Below are 18,562 nucleotides of genomic sequence, written 5' to 3'. Positions count from 1 at the left end.
GTTTTTTATCATAAATGGGTGTTGAATTTTGTCAAAAGCTTTTTCTGCATCTATTGAGATGATCGTATGTTTTTTATCCTTCAATTTGTTATTATGGTGTATCACATTGACTGATTTGCATATGTTGAAAAATTCTATATTTAATCTTTTAAAAGCCTTTGAAAATTTTTCTTGAAAATAAACATATCTCAGAACGTCAATGTTGAAAACCGATAGAAGTAAAGCTCCTCTAATTGACAGATAAGACCCTGTCCTCAAACTGCTCCACCCTCCCTCTGTTACAACCCATAGCCTCTGAACTATCTCCAGGGCATCTCCAGTTATCTCTCTTGGGATACCTGGATGCCTAACAGGGGTTACTAAAAATGATATTCAGCATCAGAAATGGTTATCTAAAGTACGAAAATTAAAAACTAACCTTGAATTAGAAAATTGAGTTGTTTCCTTCTCTTTTGATTCTAAACTGGTTTTGAGAACAGTGCCTGACTCGTGATAGATTATCTATAATGACTTGGATAACTTCTTGAACTATCTAGAGCAGCGGTCCCCTACCTTTTTGGCACCAGGGACCGTTTTTGTTGAAGACGATTTTTCTACAGACCAGTGGTGGTTGGAGGGGATGGTTCAGGCAGTAATGCGATCAATGGGGAGCCCCACATGAAGCTTTGCTCACTCACTGCTCACCTCCTGCTATGCAGCCCCGCTCCTAACAGGCCATGGACCAGTACAAGTCCGCGGCCTGGGGGTTGGGGACCCCTGATCTAGAGGAAAGTCTCTAAGGAAGCCAAGAAGTTCCACTTAAGAAGGTTTTTTTGTCTCCCTATTTTTTACTCGAAGGTACGTTTGTAGTCCATACCCTAAATCCCTGGTTAGTCTACAGAACCATATGACGTAGACTAGAACCTTGTATCCTGGAGCATTATGTAACTCACATGTCACAAGGCAGACGAGCACTGAGCTCCATGTTGTCTTTCCTCTAGAATGAGAAAATTGCAGAATCTATCCCCTTAATTTCCGGGCTAATGATTTCATAGAGCTTAACTGAACCTCAGGCAGCGTGAAGAAGAGCTTCACAAGGAGGCTTTTCCTCTAAATTCAGGAGAACATATAAACCTGCATCTAGGCTTAAAGACTGTTGGATGAGTTCGCCAAAGGAAGAGTGGCCTTATTCTGGTCTCCCTCATCTCTCAGTTTAAGGTGGGCCTCTCACCTGTCTGGACCTTTTCCTAAACCAGGGGTAACAGGTAAAACTGAGGAAGCATTAACACATATGTGTAGGAAAGGTAAAAAGAAGTGAAGAAAAATAGAAAGACAAATTATAAAAAAAAATTAAAAGAATCAAGCAAGATAGCTTGCTCACCCTTGGACACGTAGCGACCTTTCTTTTCTATGTGGTGCCTCATTCTCCTTGCATCCAGGTGGTGGCACTGGTGCTCTTTCTGCCTTACCCTGTGGGCCGCATTCAGCTTGTGTCCCTAAAATAGGAGGAACTCTAGGAGGTAAAGGAAGAGATGAGGGGCACTTGGCTTCCCAGTTATGGGTCTGTTGAAACAAATCTTCCTGAAGGACCATTCCTCTGTAACGCAGTGCTTTAACAAGGATGTGGCAATCTGTGAGCAAGGGAAGAAAAAAGGAAAGCAATTGGGATTATAATGGAATGTAGACTATGGATGGAGCATTCAGGGACTGAGAAGGGAGAAGTACTCCAGTTTTTAAGGCAGTCTTAAAGATGGTTGGATTAGACAATATATATCCTAAATTATGCAGATGGTAGTCACAAACACACAGTTCAGTTTCTATCATTCACAAAAACTTGTATAGTCCCAAAGCCTATATAAATTTCCCCATCTGTTACTCTATACGGTGCCTGATTTTACAGATGGGAAGAAAAAAAGCATAGAGAGATCTGCTCACTTAGGCAAGGTCACATAGCTAGACAATGATAAAGTTCTCTGGAGTCCTTTACTGGGTGAGCAGAAACACCAAATGATAAAGACAGAGCTGCATGACTGTGTTGGACTCTGACTTGGAATTTTTTCTGATTAAGCTAAGAAATTCTCTATATCATAGGTGCTTTTGGACACACCCCTTGCAGATAAGCTTTTTTCTATGTGTATCTAAAACTTCAGACTCAAACATAGAAATGTAGAAATGGATCTAAATTGCCAAGGACCATGTCAGGCTTTCAAGTGACCCTGGGAGAATGATCACTAGTCTTGTTCGTCAAGCAAATATATTGCATCATGGCCTACAAATGAGAAAAAATAGCATTTTGAATACTTCCATTTGGGGATTCTTCAATTAAGCTACAGAGAAAGGATTTCAAATGGACACAGTAGTAAAACCTACAAAAACTTGGGTCAAGACACGTTGGTTTCTAGTTCTTCCCTCGTCTCTATCAGACTACGATCTTGTGTAAACCGCTTAATCTTCCTGCACCCCCAATTTTCTCCCCTTTAAAAATGATGACTTCAGCTGGATTAATCTTTAAATCCCATCTATCCATCCAGCCATCATGATTCCTCCTAAACTCTTTGTGAGCAAGTGCTCCTCCGCTGAAACTTTCTCGGCGGTTTTTCTTCACAGTATTTCAATACCACTATAACACACTGCTGCAACATGTAAACCTAAACTTTGACCAGCGTTGTCCATGGGGCTAGTGTATTCAACTGTGTGTCTTGTTTAAATACTCACCATTTCCGTGGTTATTTAGAACTCTATTGTCAACTCTCAGTTTTTGCAGACAAAGAGAAAACAGGGCTAGAATAGTCTAGGAATGAACATGAGTTCCTGGAATGAATGTCACCCAAGATCCTACCATCCAACTAAGGTAAGAGCGACCAGAACACACAGGGAAAGTGAAGGTACATGTTTCGTTGGTAGCAAAAGTTACTTCTCTTTTCTTTTCCTTTTTTTTTTTTTTGGCCAAATATTCATTGTTCTTAGGTAACAACATGCTACGTTAACACAAACTGTATTTGTGTGTAGTTGTGTTCTCTGTATAGGAGAAAACATTTGTGTCTGTAGAAGATTTGAATTGATCACTAAATAGTATTCATACTAACTAAGGGAGAATAACACTTCAGAGTTCAAAGGGCAGTTCTATTCTGGGCAATTGACACCATCTTGTTCATAATGACGTATATATTTCCCTTCTACTACATGACTTTGTGCTTCCTGGAACTATGAGGTTATTGGTTAGTGCTGGTTAATGTTCATCTGCCTAAATCTCCTGATTTAATGAGAAATTAGGCAGGCAAAAGATATGATTCTGTTCTGACTTCTCAAAGTCTACATTTAGTCAAAGGATCTGATCCAAATATGGTTGGGTATTTATCTGAAAAGCAGACCAATCACATGAGCACGAGTGACTCAAGAATCATTAATGACTATCTGTTAAGTTTGTGGCATCTTCTCTCTCACAGACATTATGGTAAAAAGATATTTGACTGAATCTTTTAAAATGCACTGCTAAAGTAAAACTGAGAGGTATGTAAACTGTTATTGCTTGGATAATGGGTTGTTCCAGGTTTCTCAGAATTTATATACTAACACTGTCCACATTCAACTTCCCCTTTGGCCCCTTTTCCCTGATTTGCAAATCGAGCCATTTTCCTTTAAGATGAAAAGTGATGTAAAGAATGTTTACACACCTTTGATAATTTTCATACTCTGGAACCCTAATAGATGTGTTAATGGCTTTTGGCAGGAAAGCAAGATAACCTTAAGCTCACCTAGGCTCTTCTAACCCTAAATTGTGGTGCGGTGCTTTTGTGAGGTTTTAGACTAGTAAACAAAGTGCACTTTAACCCTTTCCTGCTTCTACTCTTCCTGAAACCTTGCTCTTTTTAAGTTCTTTGGTTAAACGGGTAAAATAATTAATGCGGGTGGCCCCCCCACTTGGCAGAATTGTTGTCCTCCCCAGCACGTGATTTCTCCTTCAAATTTTATCTTCCTTCAGTACTCTGAGCAAGTATTTCCTGACTCCCAGCCCAGTGCCTTTCAAATATTTACACGTTGCAGTTCTCTTTGCTCAGACATAATCCTCTATGGGCATTCACTGGCAAAGCAGATAAAGTGTTGTTGAAATGTATGTAGAGGGCCCAGAGCCCCACTTGACTATCTTCTTCTCCCCATCACCCACAGCTGCCCATGAAAGGGACTCATGAACCCCTGAGATAGGCAGAGCTAAGTTTCAGCACTACTGTCCTGCTCAAAAATATTTTCCTTCTTCCTCTGGACTCCTACTTTATTACTGTTTCTAACATTCATTCATTTATTCATTCATTCAGCAAATATTTATTGAGACCAGCTATGACTCCCTGGCCCTTAGTTATGTATGGCCTGACTATAACACCTAATTATGTTGGAATTCTCAGTTTAAATGTCCACCTCTCCATAGACTGTAGGTTCTCCTTGGATCCTCTGATCCTACACAGAACTCAGAACATAATACCTGCTTGATTTCCCATATATCCACAGGTCTCTGCCCAAATGCCATCTTATTTGAGAGGCCCTTGCTAACCATCCAAACTCAAATCATACCTCTTTCACCCTGTCTCCCTCTGTGCCCTTAGTCTGCTTTATATTTTTCCCATAACACTTGTCACCATTTGGTAAATTTTATATATATATATATATATATATATATATATATATATATATATCTGCTCTAGAATGTAAGCCCCTTGTTTATCCTCTGTTATATCCTCAGCATATAGAACAGTGCTGGGCACTTATGTTTGTACTCATTAAATATTTGTTGAAGAGATGAGTGAATAAATGAACTGAGAAAATATGGCTATATATTTTTAGCTATTAGAAAGATATTTACATTAAAATGTGTGTGTGACTTTTGTCCCTCACTGGAATGACACTTTCTTGAGAACAAATCTATGTCTCATGTTTCTCTCTATCCTATACTGTTTCTATCTCCCTCTGTGCCCAGCACAGCATCTTGCTTATGGCAGATGTTCCATATATTTCTTTAGTTGACTGATTAAAGGGAGGAAAGAAGGGGAAATGATGCTGTATTAGTTTGCTATGGCTTCCATCACAGACTACCACAGACTGGATGGCTTAAACAACAGAAATTTGTCTTCTCACAGTTCTGGAAGCTGGAAGTCCAGGATCAACAGGAAGGCAGGGATAAGAGGCCTCTCTCCTTGGCTTGTAGATGACCATCTTCTCCCTATTTCTTCACATTATCTTCAGTCTATAGCTGTGCTCAAATTTTCTCTTTTTATAAGGACACCAGTTATATTATAATAGGGTCCACCCTACTGACATCATTTAACTTAATCACTTCTTTGAAGCCCTATCTCTAAATACAGTCATATTCTGAGGTACTGGGAGTTAGGGCTTCAATATATTAATTTTTTGAAGACACAATTCAGCCTGTAATAGAAACTATCCTGTAGTACAGGTGCCTAAAAGGGCCCCACAAGCCAGTAAAGGGCTGTATTCCCAAGAGGAGCATGGAGGCACTGAGCTTAAAGGAGAGAAACAATGAGAGGCAGAGAGAGACAGAGAGAGAACCGTCTTTGGTGGAAGCCAGTGAAGAATACCTATCATTTCATAGGAAAACTGCGTAGAAATCTCTTTTGCCCTACTTTCTGATTAGTAGGTAAGGTTGGGGAGATAATTGGGGAAATTGGGAAACAGAAAATAGTAAAGTAAATCTTTTTTTAGCTGTAACTAAGGAGTTAGTACTGTGTTATATATCTATTTTTATTTACTTGAAGTTTCCAGTTGCCAATAGCAGTTAAAGAGCTATGAGAACACCTTACAGATTGTTATATACCTAAGTGACAGACTTTTTAAAATAAGCAAACATAGCTCTGCATTACTAATTCCTATTAAGCCTATAGCTGTGAAGAATCCTAGATCTTTCTTTTCCCACCTGAACCTATAGATATTCAATCTCTCTGGTGTGAGTTCAGTTTCACACAACCAAATATTGATCACTTCTCTAATATACCTAGAGCATACTGAATTTAAACCTCCCCCCAACAGTTAGTTATTTGGTGGGAGCTAAGTAAAGGAATTTAGAGCCAGACAATATTTAGGAGAGAGATCTCATCTGATGATTTCTCTGTAGCTTCTGCTGTTTTTCAAATATTTCATTCACAGGAAATGGATTATAATGATGGTGTCCCAGAGACGTGTAAACATCTGGGGTAGCCTTGTCCAAACAGACTTTTGTCACATACTCCTCTTCCCTAACACCTTCTCTGCCTTTCTTTTGCCAGAATATAAAGCCTGTATTCTTCAGCCCAATATTCAAAGCTTCCATTCTCAACTTACCTTCTCCTCTCCCCCATGCAAACCATTCCAGCCAAGCTCAGGCCGAGAGCTCTCCTAGCAAGTTAAGCTCATTCCCACCGCTGTGCCTTTGCTCATTCTATCTCTGCACCTGAAGTGCTCCGTTCCCTCTTCATCTGCTTAAACTCTGCTCACTCTCCTTCCACAGCTCATCTAGAATCTTCCTCTTCATAAAGTTGTCCAGGCCACCACGACCTCCCCCCCCTCCTCTGTATCCTCTGTGTGCCCCACTACTCAGTGACCCAAGCCAGCATCACCTGGAGCTGGTTAGAAACACAGAAGCTCAGGCACCATTCAGACTTCCCACTGGAAGCTGCATTTCAGCAAGATTCCCGGGGGGACCATAGCACACTAAAGCGTGAGAGGCCCTGCAATCTGCCGGCCGAACCTCCTTTGACTCTTCCACACCGCCTTCATGGTATCGCTTACTTTATTGCTTTGAATGGTTTGATTTTCAAACATGACATTATACTTTGTAGCACTCTGCCTCTTTCAAAATGAATCTGTAAGTCAACTAACAAACATAATCTGAACATCTATATAATAGGAAACTAACCCCTGAAAAGTTAAAGTCTGACACAAATTTTCCTTATGGGAAAACATGCAAGAGGACTCATCACATGGCATTCAAAGCAGCCCCTTAAAGAGAGAAGGGAGAAGGGCCACTGCCACCCTCTAGGCCATTAGCAGAGACATGGGGCGAGGCAGAACCTGGGGAGTCTGGGGCTATGAGCACTGAGGAGCCTCATCCCCAGCAAAGCTTTGACAAATAGCACAGTCTGCAGCTGAGTTCTGTGGTCTCAGAGGGGTGGCCTCTGTCCTCCAGATTTGTCTTCTCTGAAGTCATAGTAGTCGTGGCCTCTGAGGAAAGGAACAGGGAGTGACAAAGGAAGACTGATATTCTTTAATACCTCAGAGGATGCATGAGGAGCTTGGTCATTAGAAAAATGCCAAAGACATTCTTGAGGTGGTTGGGCGTGGGGAGGAATGAAAGCGGGGAATATTGCTTAGGCAGCAACCTTCATGATACATTTCCCCCTGCGTGTGTGAGCTTGTGTATGTGCACGTGTTCATGTACTTTTTTCACCTTTGGATGTGGAAATAATTTCAAACATTCAGAAAATGCAAGAAATGTCACCTATTGTTAACAAATTGCCCCATTTACTTTATCAGTTATGTGTTTCTCTCTCCTTTGCTTTCTCCCTCTCTCCCTTTCTCACTCCCTGTCTATCTGTATATATGTTCACACACATATATAAAATTATTTTTTGAACCATTTGAGAGTAAGGTGCATACATCACGCCGCTTTCTCCCTATATATCTTGGTGTATTTTTGTTGTTGTTGTGGTACGCGGGCCTCTCACTGTTGTGGCCTCTCCCGTTGCAGAGCACGGGCTCCGGACGCACAGGCCCAGCGGCCATGGCTCACGGGCCCAGCCACTCTGCGGCATGTGGGATTTTCCCGGACCGGGGTACGAACCCGTGTCCCCCACATCGGCAGGCGGACTCTCAACCACTGCGCCACCACGTGTCCCCCACATCGGCAGGCGGACTCTCAACCACTGCGCCACCAGGGAAGCCCGCTTGGTGTATATTTTTAAGAATATGACATTCTCTTACATAACCACAGCTGTAACTTTAAACCTCATAGTTTCTCATGTGACTGCATTTATCTTGGTCTTGTTTCACCACTAAGATGACCACTTCCTCCTTGATTAATATCTTTGGAGTTGAACTCATGTTCTGACTCTTGAGCATTTTTCACTGTGATTTACTGTTGTGAGTAAAAAACCTTCAGTATAACAACCAACTTTTTCCTACACGCGCCTGACTCTTCTGTGTTCCCATTATGCCCTCTACCAGATAAGTGCTAATAACTGGGCTGTGGTAATGCAGAGTGTGGAGGTGTTCTAAAAGTTTCTATGTACTTCATGGGCCCAGTTGAAGCATTTGGTCTGAAATCCATCCATTAACCTTAGAGAAAAATCAGATAATATATTTGAGGAAAAAAACCAAGCCATTTTTATCATAAGCTGTGTCAGGCTTTGGGCTGCAATTTTAGATTACAGTGTCCGTCCCCCTTATCCACCGGGGATATGTTCCAAAACCCCCAGTGGATGCCTGAGGTCACAGATAGTACCAAACAAACTGTATATATATATATATATATATATATATATATAATATTTTTTATGTTTTTTCCTATACATACATACCTATGATAAACTTTAATTTATAAATTAAGCACAGTAAAAGATTAACAACAATAACTAATAACAAAATAGAACAATTATAAACAGTATACTGTAAGAAAGTTTTGTGGATGTGATCTCTCTCTCTCCCTTAAAATATCTTATTGTACAAATTTAAAGCCTTTTCCATCTTAACTAAGCACTCGTCATGCACTGCAGCCATAACTTTTGCAGTTTGAGATGGGACAACAAAACTAACACAGATTACTTTCCTTCACAATTTCAGGGATAGAAGATTCATTCTTACTGTAGATCTTATCAACCTCAGCACACAATTTTTTTCTTTCCTTATTAAATAGAGAACTTGCACCTTTTCACTTAAAGGAAGCACTCTGGGGCCATTATTAAGTAAAATAAGGGTTCCTTGAACGCAAGTACTGAGATACCATGACAGTAGATCTGATAACTGAGACGGCTACGACGTGACTAATGGGCAGAAATAACTGGACAAAGGGATGATTCATGTCCCAAGTGAAAAGGAGCAGGACAGGGTGAGATTTTATTATGCTACTCAGAATGGCATGCAATTTAAAACTTATAAATTGTGTATTTCTGGAATTTTACATTTAATATTTCCTAACTATGGTTGACCATGGGTAGCTGAAATCACAACAGGTGAAACCATGGATAACGGGAGAATACTGTATTGTCCCTTAAGAGCTCTATGATATGGAGACAGAACTGAAAATGAAAGAAGTCACACTTTGAAACATGCACACAACTGTATTGATTTTATAAATTAAAATGCTAAAGCTCAGATTTTCAAATCATTAAAAGTAGCATTTCTCACCTGATGTATTATTTTTTTAAAATATAGTTGAGCTGAGCCGTAATATGCCCTTCCAAATGAGAAAATGCCTTAATGTTCAAAAGGATCAAATTGTGCGTATGATTAGACTTCCCTAGTGGCCCAGTGGTTAAGACTCTGTGCTTCCACAGCAGTGGGGCGCGAGTTCGATCCTTGGTTGGAGAAGTTCCACATGCCGCCCAGTGCAGCAAAATATATATATATATATATATATAGTGCACATGATTAGTAGGGCAGCTCTTTAAAAATTGTTCTGAAGGGAACTTCATGAAGTCTCTTAAATCCTACTGAATCTGTGCCACTTTATAAGCCCCAATGTCATCAATAAACATAAGTGATATTTTACTCTTTTTTCACACGTGTATCCCTGTGATTCACAAAAGAGCTTCTACAAAGAAATGTCTTCTAAATTTAATAAATTGCCCAGGTGGTTTTCATCATTTTGGAATGTCAGAACTAAATTCTAATCACAGTCTTATTCATGTGTGGAGACCTAGAATCAGGGAATAATTTGTTCAAACACCTAGTTAGCGTGTAGTGTCTAAATTTACATAAAAGTGGGCTTCCCTGGTGGCTCAGTGGTTAAGAATCCGCCTGCCAATGCAGGGGACACGGGTTCAAACCCTGGTTCAGGAAGATCCCACATGCCCTGGAGCAACTAAGCCCATGTGCCACAACTCCCGAAGCCTGTGCGCCTGGAGCCTGTGCTCCACAACAAGAGAAGCCATCGCAATGAGAAACCCTCACGCTCGCCACAACTGGAGAAAGCCCACGTGCAGCAACGAAGACCCAACGCAGCCAATAAATAAATAAATCTATTTTTAAAATTTTTCTTAGATAATAAATTTACATAAAAATTAATAGACTTTCAAAAAATAGGGATTCTTCCAATCACCATTCCCCATTAGGCTATGAAGTGACTTTTATTAAGTTAGTCTTTATAAATATATAAGTTATTGATAAATGTTTCATCAAGGCTTAATTCTTGAACTGCTTTTTTTTTTTTTTGGTGGTTCGCGGGCCTCTCACTGTTGTGGCCTTTCCTATTGCAGAGCACAGGCTCAGGACACGCAGGCTCAGCGACCATGGATCACGGGCCCTGCTGCTCCACGGCATGGGGGATCTTCCCGGACCAGGGCACGAACCCGTGTCCCCTGCATCGGCAGGCGGACTCTCAACCACTGCGCCACCAGGGAAGCCATGAACTTCTTTTTTTATATCTCCATTTGCTTCCTTGATGATCCTCTCTAGTCTCATGGCTTTAAATACAATATATGTGCTGATGAATGCCAAATTTATGTCACTAGTCTATCCTCTCTCCTGAACTCCTGAACCATATATACAGCCATCTGTTTGACCATACACTTGCATGAGACCATACATCTCAAATTAGTCCATTCAAATCAAGCTCCTAGTATTTCTCCCAAACCTCCAACTCCTGCAGTTTTCCCATCTCAGTAGTGGAGTGTCATATATACATTGCCACTCTAATTTACAGCAAAGGCGCCATTGCAGTTCATTCAGCGCAGTGAAGAATAGTATGTGTAATAAATAGTGCTATAGGAATAAGATATCAAAATGGGAAAAACATTCATATCCCCTACCTCAAACCATATATAAAAATTAATTCAAGATGGATCATAGACTAACTATAGAAGCTTAAACAATCAGGTTTCTAGAAGAAAGCAGATCTTTGCTTCTGGCCTAGGCAAAGACCTCCCTAGTGGGATGCATACAGCAGTAACCACTTTTAAAAATGATAAAGTGGACTTCACTAAAGTTAAGAACTTCTGTCCCTTAATATGAATTATTAGGAAAGCAAATAAGCCAGCCCCAAACTGGAAAACTGTACTTGCAATACATGTAGCTAGAAAAGGCTTGTATCTAGAATATATGAAGAACTACAAATCAGTAAGGAAAAATAAAACAATGAAAACAGACAAAACTTGAACACCTGCTTCATATCCAAATGACCGATAAGCCTATTAAAAAGCACACATCATTACCCATCAGAAAAATGCAAATTAAAATCACAAATATGGTACCAATGCACACCTACCAGAATGGAAAAAAAAACCCCACAACAACAAGGACTGACAATATCAAGAGCTGGCAAGGATGCCTAGCAACTGGAACTCTCTTATACTGCTGATGGAGTGTAAATTTGTTCAGCAGCTTTTGTTCAAAACTTTTTGGCAGTATTTACTAAAGCTGAACATATGTCCAACCTGTGACAGCATTTCCAACCTAGGAATACTCAAGAAAAACTAATACATATATCCACCAAAAAATATATACAAGAATGTTCACGACATCTTTATTAATTAATTTATTTATTTTTGCTGTGTTGGGTCTTCGTTTCTGTGCGAGGGCTTTCTCTAGTTGTGGCAAGCGGGGGCCACTCTTCATCGCGGTGCGCGGACCTCTCACTATCGCGGCCTCTCCCGTTGCGGAGCACAGGCTCCAGACGCGCAGGCTCAGTAGTTGTGGCTCACGGTCCTACTTGCTCCGCGGCATGTGGGATCCTCCCAGACCAGGGCTCGAACCCGTGTCCCCTGCATTGGCAGGCGGACTCTCAACCACTGCGCCACCAGGGAAGCCCTCACGACATCTTTATTCATCATAGCCAAAACCCAGAAGCAACCCAAATGCTCATCAGTAGGAGAATGGATAAATAATGGTATATTAATACAGTGGAACACTACTTCACAATGAGAGAGAGAGACAGAGAGAGAGCAGAGCCTCTGATATAGGCAGCAACATCAGTGAATCTCAGAATATAAAGTTAAGCCAAAAAAGCCAGAAAAGCAGTACATATTCTGTGATTCCATTTAAATGAAGTTTAAGACCAAACAAAACTAATCAGTGGTGTTAGAAGTCAAAAGAGCAGTTGCCTTGTTGAGGAGATGTGGAACAGACTGAAAGGGACAAGAAATCTGAGTTGATGGCAATATTCTATATCTTGATCCAGGTGTTGGTTACATGGGTGGATACATATGTAAATTTATTAAGCTATACACTTAAGATTTGTGTACTGCATTCAAGTTATGTCTCAATTTTTTTAATTCTTCAGAAAAAAAAAATTCATGTCAGATCACGTCACTTCTCTATTTAAACCTTCTGATGGCTGGCTTCTCATCTCACTCCTAGAGAAAGCCCAAGCCTTTACTATTTACCACGGCCTACACGATCTCCTCCAACTGCCTGACACTGGATTCCAATCACATTCTACCTGAATAGTTCTCAAATGCACCACGCATTCTTCTATCTCAGGGCCATTGCTCTTGCCTGGAAAGCTCTTTGTACTCATTGCTATCTAGCACACCACATATTTACAAATTTTTTACTGTCTGTCTCCTACACTTGATTGTAAGCTTGATGAGGACAGAGATTTTTGTCAGTTTTGTTCACCACTATATCCCTAGCATCTAGAAGACAGCCTGACATATGATAGATGCTCAATAAATAATTTGTAATGAATGACGAAGCTGTCACCACACCATTTTTGTTAAACATCAGACATCTTTTGTACACACTTCATATTCTTTCAGCCAGCCCCCTACTCTGACCATCCTGCAGCCATTAATTACACACAGATTTTGACCAGATAGTCCTGGCTTTAATATGACAGTGACTCACCTTGGACCATACAATGGATCTTTCATTTCTTAAACTGAGGCTTCTCTAATGCCAAGGTATGGGAATCTGATTATAAGACGAGTAACCCAGAAGAGTGGAGGCGTTTACTCCGCTGAGGCAACCCTTGACCACTGGGGAGTAAAGCTTATGGATAAATGCTTTCTCCCTTTATCCCCTGGGGCAGAAATAGGAAAACTTTTTCTGTAAAGGGCCAGAGAGAAAATAATTTAGCCTTTTTAGGCCATACGGTCCCTGTCTCAACTGCTTGACTTTGCCGTCATAGCCTGAAAGCAGCCATAGAAAATACGTAAATGAATGGCATGGATTTGTTTCAATAAAACTCTATTTTCAAAAATAGGTAGTCAGCCAGATTTGCTCCAGAGACCATAGTTCGCCAATTCTTGTTCTAGGCAACAGTCTGAGACATATGTCAAAAGACTCATCAGAAGTTCCCAGCAGGAACTTTCCCTCCTTCTCTGTTTCACTCTCCCGTCCTTCCCCAGAACCACTTCCCAAATAAACTACCAGCATGCGAGTCTTAGTCTCAGACTCTGCTTTCCAAACGCAGGCTACAACATCATCCTTAAAAACATGATTGCATTCTTATTATAAGTCAGATATTGTTTGATTCCTGGTAGTTAAGTATAAACAGTCCTTAATCTTATAACAGGCTATTTTACTGGAAAATATGCCATAATTAAAAATTTTGTACATGAAACCAGATTTTTCTAAGAAACAATGTAATGCTAGCTCTTCTGGTTTCAAGGACCAGGTGTCACTTCTTCCACAGAAAGCATTTTTAAACTAACATTATTGACCTGGCCAAGACAATAAATAAATATAATATATTATTTAATAAAATAACTTAGATGACCAAACCATACAAAATTCTTATTTTTGTGACTCCTCCCTCAATTTTATTCAACATTATAGAAGAACATTTTTTTAAACATCTTTATTGGAGTGTAATTGCTTTACAGTGGTGTGTTAGTTTCTGCTGTATACCAAAGTGAATCAGCTATACATATACATATATCCCCATATCTCCTCCCTCTTGCGCCTCCCTCCCACCCTCCCTATCCCACCCCTCTAGGTGGTCACAAAGCACCAAGCTGATCTCCCTGTGCTATGTGGCTGCTTCCCACTAGCTATCTATTTTACATTTGGTAGTGTATATATAGGTCCATTCCACTCTCTCACTTCATCCCGGCTTACCCTTCCCCCTACCCGTGTCCTCAAGTCCATTCTCTGCATCTGCATCTTTATTCCTGTCCTGCCCCTAGGCTCTTCAGAACCTTTTTTCTTTTTTTAGATTCCATATATATGTGTTAGCATATGGTATTTCTTTGTCTCTTTCTGACTTACTTCACTCTGTATGACAGACTCTAGGTCCATCCACCTCACTGCAAATAACTCAGTTTAGTTTCTTTTTATGGCTGAGTAATATTCCATTGTATATATGTGCCACATCTAGAAGAACATCTTATGTGAGGAAATTCTGACAGTCATCCGTGAGGAAATGCCAAACCATTTAATGGCTGTTGAAAACCCGATCCAGGAATATTATGTGTCCTGCTATTATGCTTTTTTTAAAGTTTCATGGGGTAGTGTTTTCAAAATTTTCCTCATAATTGTCTGCTTTTGCCTTCCATAACTTTGATAAGTGGTAACACGGTTATATCTGGCAATACACCATAAATATGAACTCACTAACTTGGGTCACTGTAATAAGTCGGGGACAGTGTAATAAAGTCCCAACCTGCTACTGCAAGCAAACACTGAGAACATTCACACTTGCAATCTATACATTTTTAACCATAGGCACCCATTTCACAAGATTTGATATTGTCCACAAAGATATTTCATCGAGAAGTGTTGATGGCATTACTATTAGAGAAACAGCCAAAAAACAAGTTCTTCTGACGGTGGACTTTCCAACCTGTATGGGCTCATTTTAACTAGAATATGGGGAATCAAATCCTTTCCTCAAATTAGGATGCCAGAGTTCAATGTCTGCCTCCTCCATTTCCTAACTCTGTGGCCTTAGACAACTTACTTCAATTCTCCAAGTCTCAGAGCTTTTTAAATCTGAAAAATCAGAAGAATAATAATAATACCAATCTCACAGGAGTTTTGTGAGGATTAAAGAATAATTTATAAAAAGGAGTCAACACAGTGCCTGACACACAGCAAAAGTCTAGTTAATGTTGACTGCTGCCACCACCACCATGTCTTTCAGCAGACCATTTGAACTTCCTTTATCTTCTCTGGACCATTTAACTCCTTTTTTTCTTTTATGAGGTTTGCTTCCCAAGATGTGAAGCAATGTTTCTCAACCCCTTTGACTCCATTTCTGTAAGCATAAAACTTCATGCAGTACACTCCACATTTGGATAGGCTACCATCAGCATCATTGAAAATCTTCTTAGCTAATTGAGGTAGTTCTTTTGAATTTTTATTTGGCTTTACTTTCTACAGCTGCTGTTATGAAATTATTTAGTCTTATTCCTCCAGGCCTCCATGCTCCTGCTACCCTATCCCATACTGCAACTCCCGCAGCACCTGCATCCTCCTGCGTCCTCCAGTTTCTTACCCTCACTCAAGGAGTTCACCAGGGGTGAAAGACAAGCAAACCAGTAACTGTAAAATAGTTTCTAGAATTTTTCAAGTGCATGCAGTAGACAACTAAAGGAGGGTGCAATAGATTCAACTTAGGATAGAGAGCAGATGCCTTGTCATACAATTCTTCTGCCTTCTAACTGTCCCCAACTTCTTATTAAAGTAGTCAGTCCTCCCACTCACTTGAAAATTGTCTTTTGCTCATCATCGCCAGCCCCTGTGGTGCTACAATCCTCAACCACTATCCACTCCCCCATTAAAATTCCAATTAGCTCAAAAATAGGATTTTAATAAACTATTTTAAGAGTAAAAGAGTAAACTAGTTCACTCTAAAAGGGATAAATGACTCCTTTCTCAATGTACTAGCTCATTCTACTTTCAGCTCTTTATATTGAAATTCCTTTCCCCTTCATTTGGTAATAAAAATATGAAGGGAGAGTATCAAGAAATGCCAGTGTCCTCCCAAGGTATCTGCATTAAAATCTTGAGCTAGTTATCCCTAAGGGCTACCTTCCCAAAGGTGGAATTTCAGTGTGACTGGCCCAAGTATATGTGTGTTTGGAGTCGGGGGGAGTGGGGAGGTTTGCCTGGATGTGAACAATTGCCTCTTACATAGCTCTTTGGAAAGTATGAATTTTTTGCATATTGAGTGGTCTTAGAGGAGGCCTTATCTATGAAGAGAAAATGTCAAACCTGATACATGTATTGCTGAGGCATATAAATGGTCCTTTGCAAATGTATAAGTATCCTTTTTACAGTAGGTAGCTTATGTAAGGGAGAGACAATTTAAAATGAAATGTAGAAATATGGAATGATTATGAAGTTTCAAGGCAGATTCTTGTGCTGTTGGCATCTTTGAGAAAGAAAACTTAATCCAAGATGATTTGAGAAGATGAATCAGAGGTCAAAGAACACTACACAAATACTTCTGCGGTCTAAGGTTAAATTGCTTTTGGGCATTCCTCCATCTGTAAAGAAGCAGGAGACAAGATTAATTTTTGTTTGACATTCTAGCTATTAGATATAAAGTTTCGTCTTCAGTGAGGAAAGGGAATCACTTGTAGTTTCAAAAAATGGGAAACAAAAAGCCTTCAGCTAAGGAAGGAAAAGTTTAGACTAGATATTAGGAGAAAGAATGTTCTTATGAGCAAGAGCCACAGAGTATTAGAGTAGGTTCCCAAAAGAGGTCAAAAGAGCTGCTGTGCAAAAAAAGAATGGTTTCATTAAGATGTTATAGGAATATAAGGAATGGCTTGAAAAACGCCAAGTAGAGGCAAGGCCTTTTTCTGATACTATGGCCTAATAGGTCAGGAGGCTGGACCACTCAATAGCAAGCTATGTTCATGGCCATAGGGAAAAACAATAAGTTCTGGAAGAATGGCATTCTACTAATGAAGACTGTAGAGACTAAAGAATCTCCTCCTTCACAATGACATCTAAAACGTCTTTCAGATATCCACTAAGATAAACATATCAGGTCAGAGAGGAAAGAGTCAAAGGTGAGCACAAAACCCAGAACTTCACAGAATTTCAAACAGATGGACACATACATTTTTAATTTCCTGAAGTCTGGAAACAGAACACTTTACGAACTGGCAGATCACTTCCTAGGAAGGCCAAAAGTCAGGAATTTTTGTACATACATAATAGATCAGCTTTTTCAATGACAAATCTTTGGACATTTGAGATTTGGACAATCTTTAAGATTTCTTAAAGGCAAATCTTTAAGAAGGACATCTGAAGTTCCAGCTTACCATCCAAAAGTGACACACTGTATCCCTGTTACCAGATCCATATCACATGTCCCATTAAAGTCTGAAGAACTTATTCCAAACTACACTTCTAAAACCCCAAATAAGACTATAAAACTGGGATTCCCTCCTCAGAAAAAAATCTAGAATATGTACCTGAGCTTTAAAATGTGAACAGAAGAACTTCCTGTGTGTTGGCCAGTGGGTTCTAAAATGAAAAATTCACTCAGTCGGCCACTTGCGTAGACACAGATCCTAACATTTAATTTGACATATTCTTACTGATTAGTTTTGGTACAGATTTATAGTTACAGTGGTTTTTGTGAGGCCACAAAGTGTGAGGATACATGTGAGCAGTCAGTCTGAGACATCTGTCACTCTGTTAATGGGCAGAGTTGATTTGGTTCATCTGACTGGCTAAGCTCATGACACTTCTACCCCTCACTTCCACATTTCTCTCTCGTTCCCCTTCAAAGAAGATGAACATCCGTGAGAGTAGAAAACTCTTAGAAATTTTAAGAAGTCTCAGTGTTCCAGTTAGTATGGCTGTGTAACATACCCAAATTTAGTGGCTTAAAATAATAATAATCATTTATTATTTCTCACAATTTTTAGAGCTCAGAAATTCAGAATCATCTTAGTGGAGTGCTTCCGGCTCAGGGACTCTCATGGGGTTGCAGTCATCTGAAGGCTTGACTAGGGCTGCAAGACACATTGAAGGTAGTTCACTCAGTTTTCTGGCAAGTCTGTGCTGGCCTTTGACTGGGACAGCTTGAGTGTCTTCATGGCATTCCTCCAGAGCAGATGATCCAAAAGAGCAAGGCTAAAGCTGCAATGCCTTTAATGACCTAGATTTGGGAGTCACACACCATCACTTCTTCTGTATTCCATTAGTCACTCTAGGCCAGCCCTGATTCAGTGTGAAAGGGACCACACAACTACATAAATAATAGGAGACTAAGTTTATTAGGGACCATCTCAGTAGCTGGCTGTCACACTCATGTGTAAGCAATATACTGACAAGTCATTTGTGGATACATAAATTATTCACTGAGTCCAAAGTTTCCCTCAACCACTTGGGATAATTGTTCTGTTATCATTGTTTTTGCTGTTTCACACCCAAGCTGGGTAGCTCTTTCTTCTCCTTGGTCTTGTGGATACCATGTCTT

This window comes from Kogia breviceps, chromosome 4 (genome assembly GCF_026419965.1).
Source record: "Kogia breviceps isolate mKogBre1 chromosome 4, mKogBre1 haplotype 1, whole genome shotgun sequence".
Taxonomy (NCBI): domain Eukaryota; kingdom Metazoa; phylum Chordata; class Mammalia; order Artiodactyla; family Physeteridae; genus Kogia; species Kogia breviceps.
The sequence above is the reverse complement of the archived record's forward strand: the minus strand, read 5'-3'. Positions refer to the sequence as shown.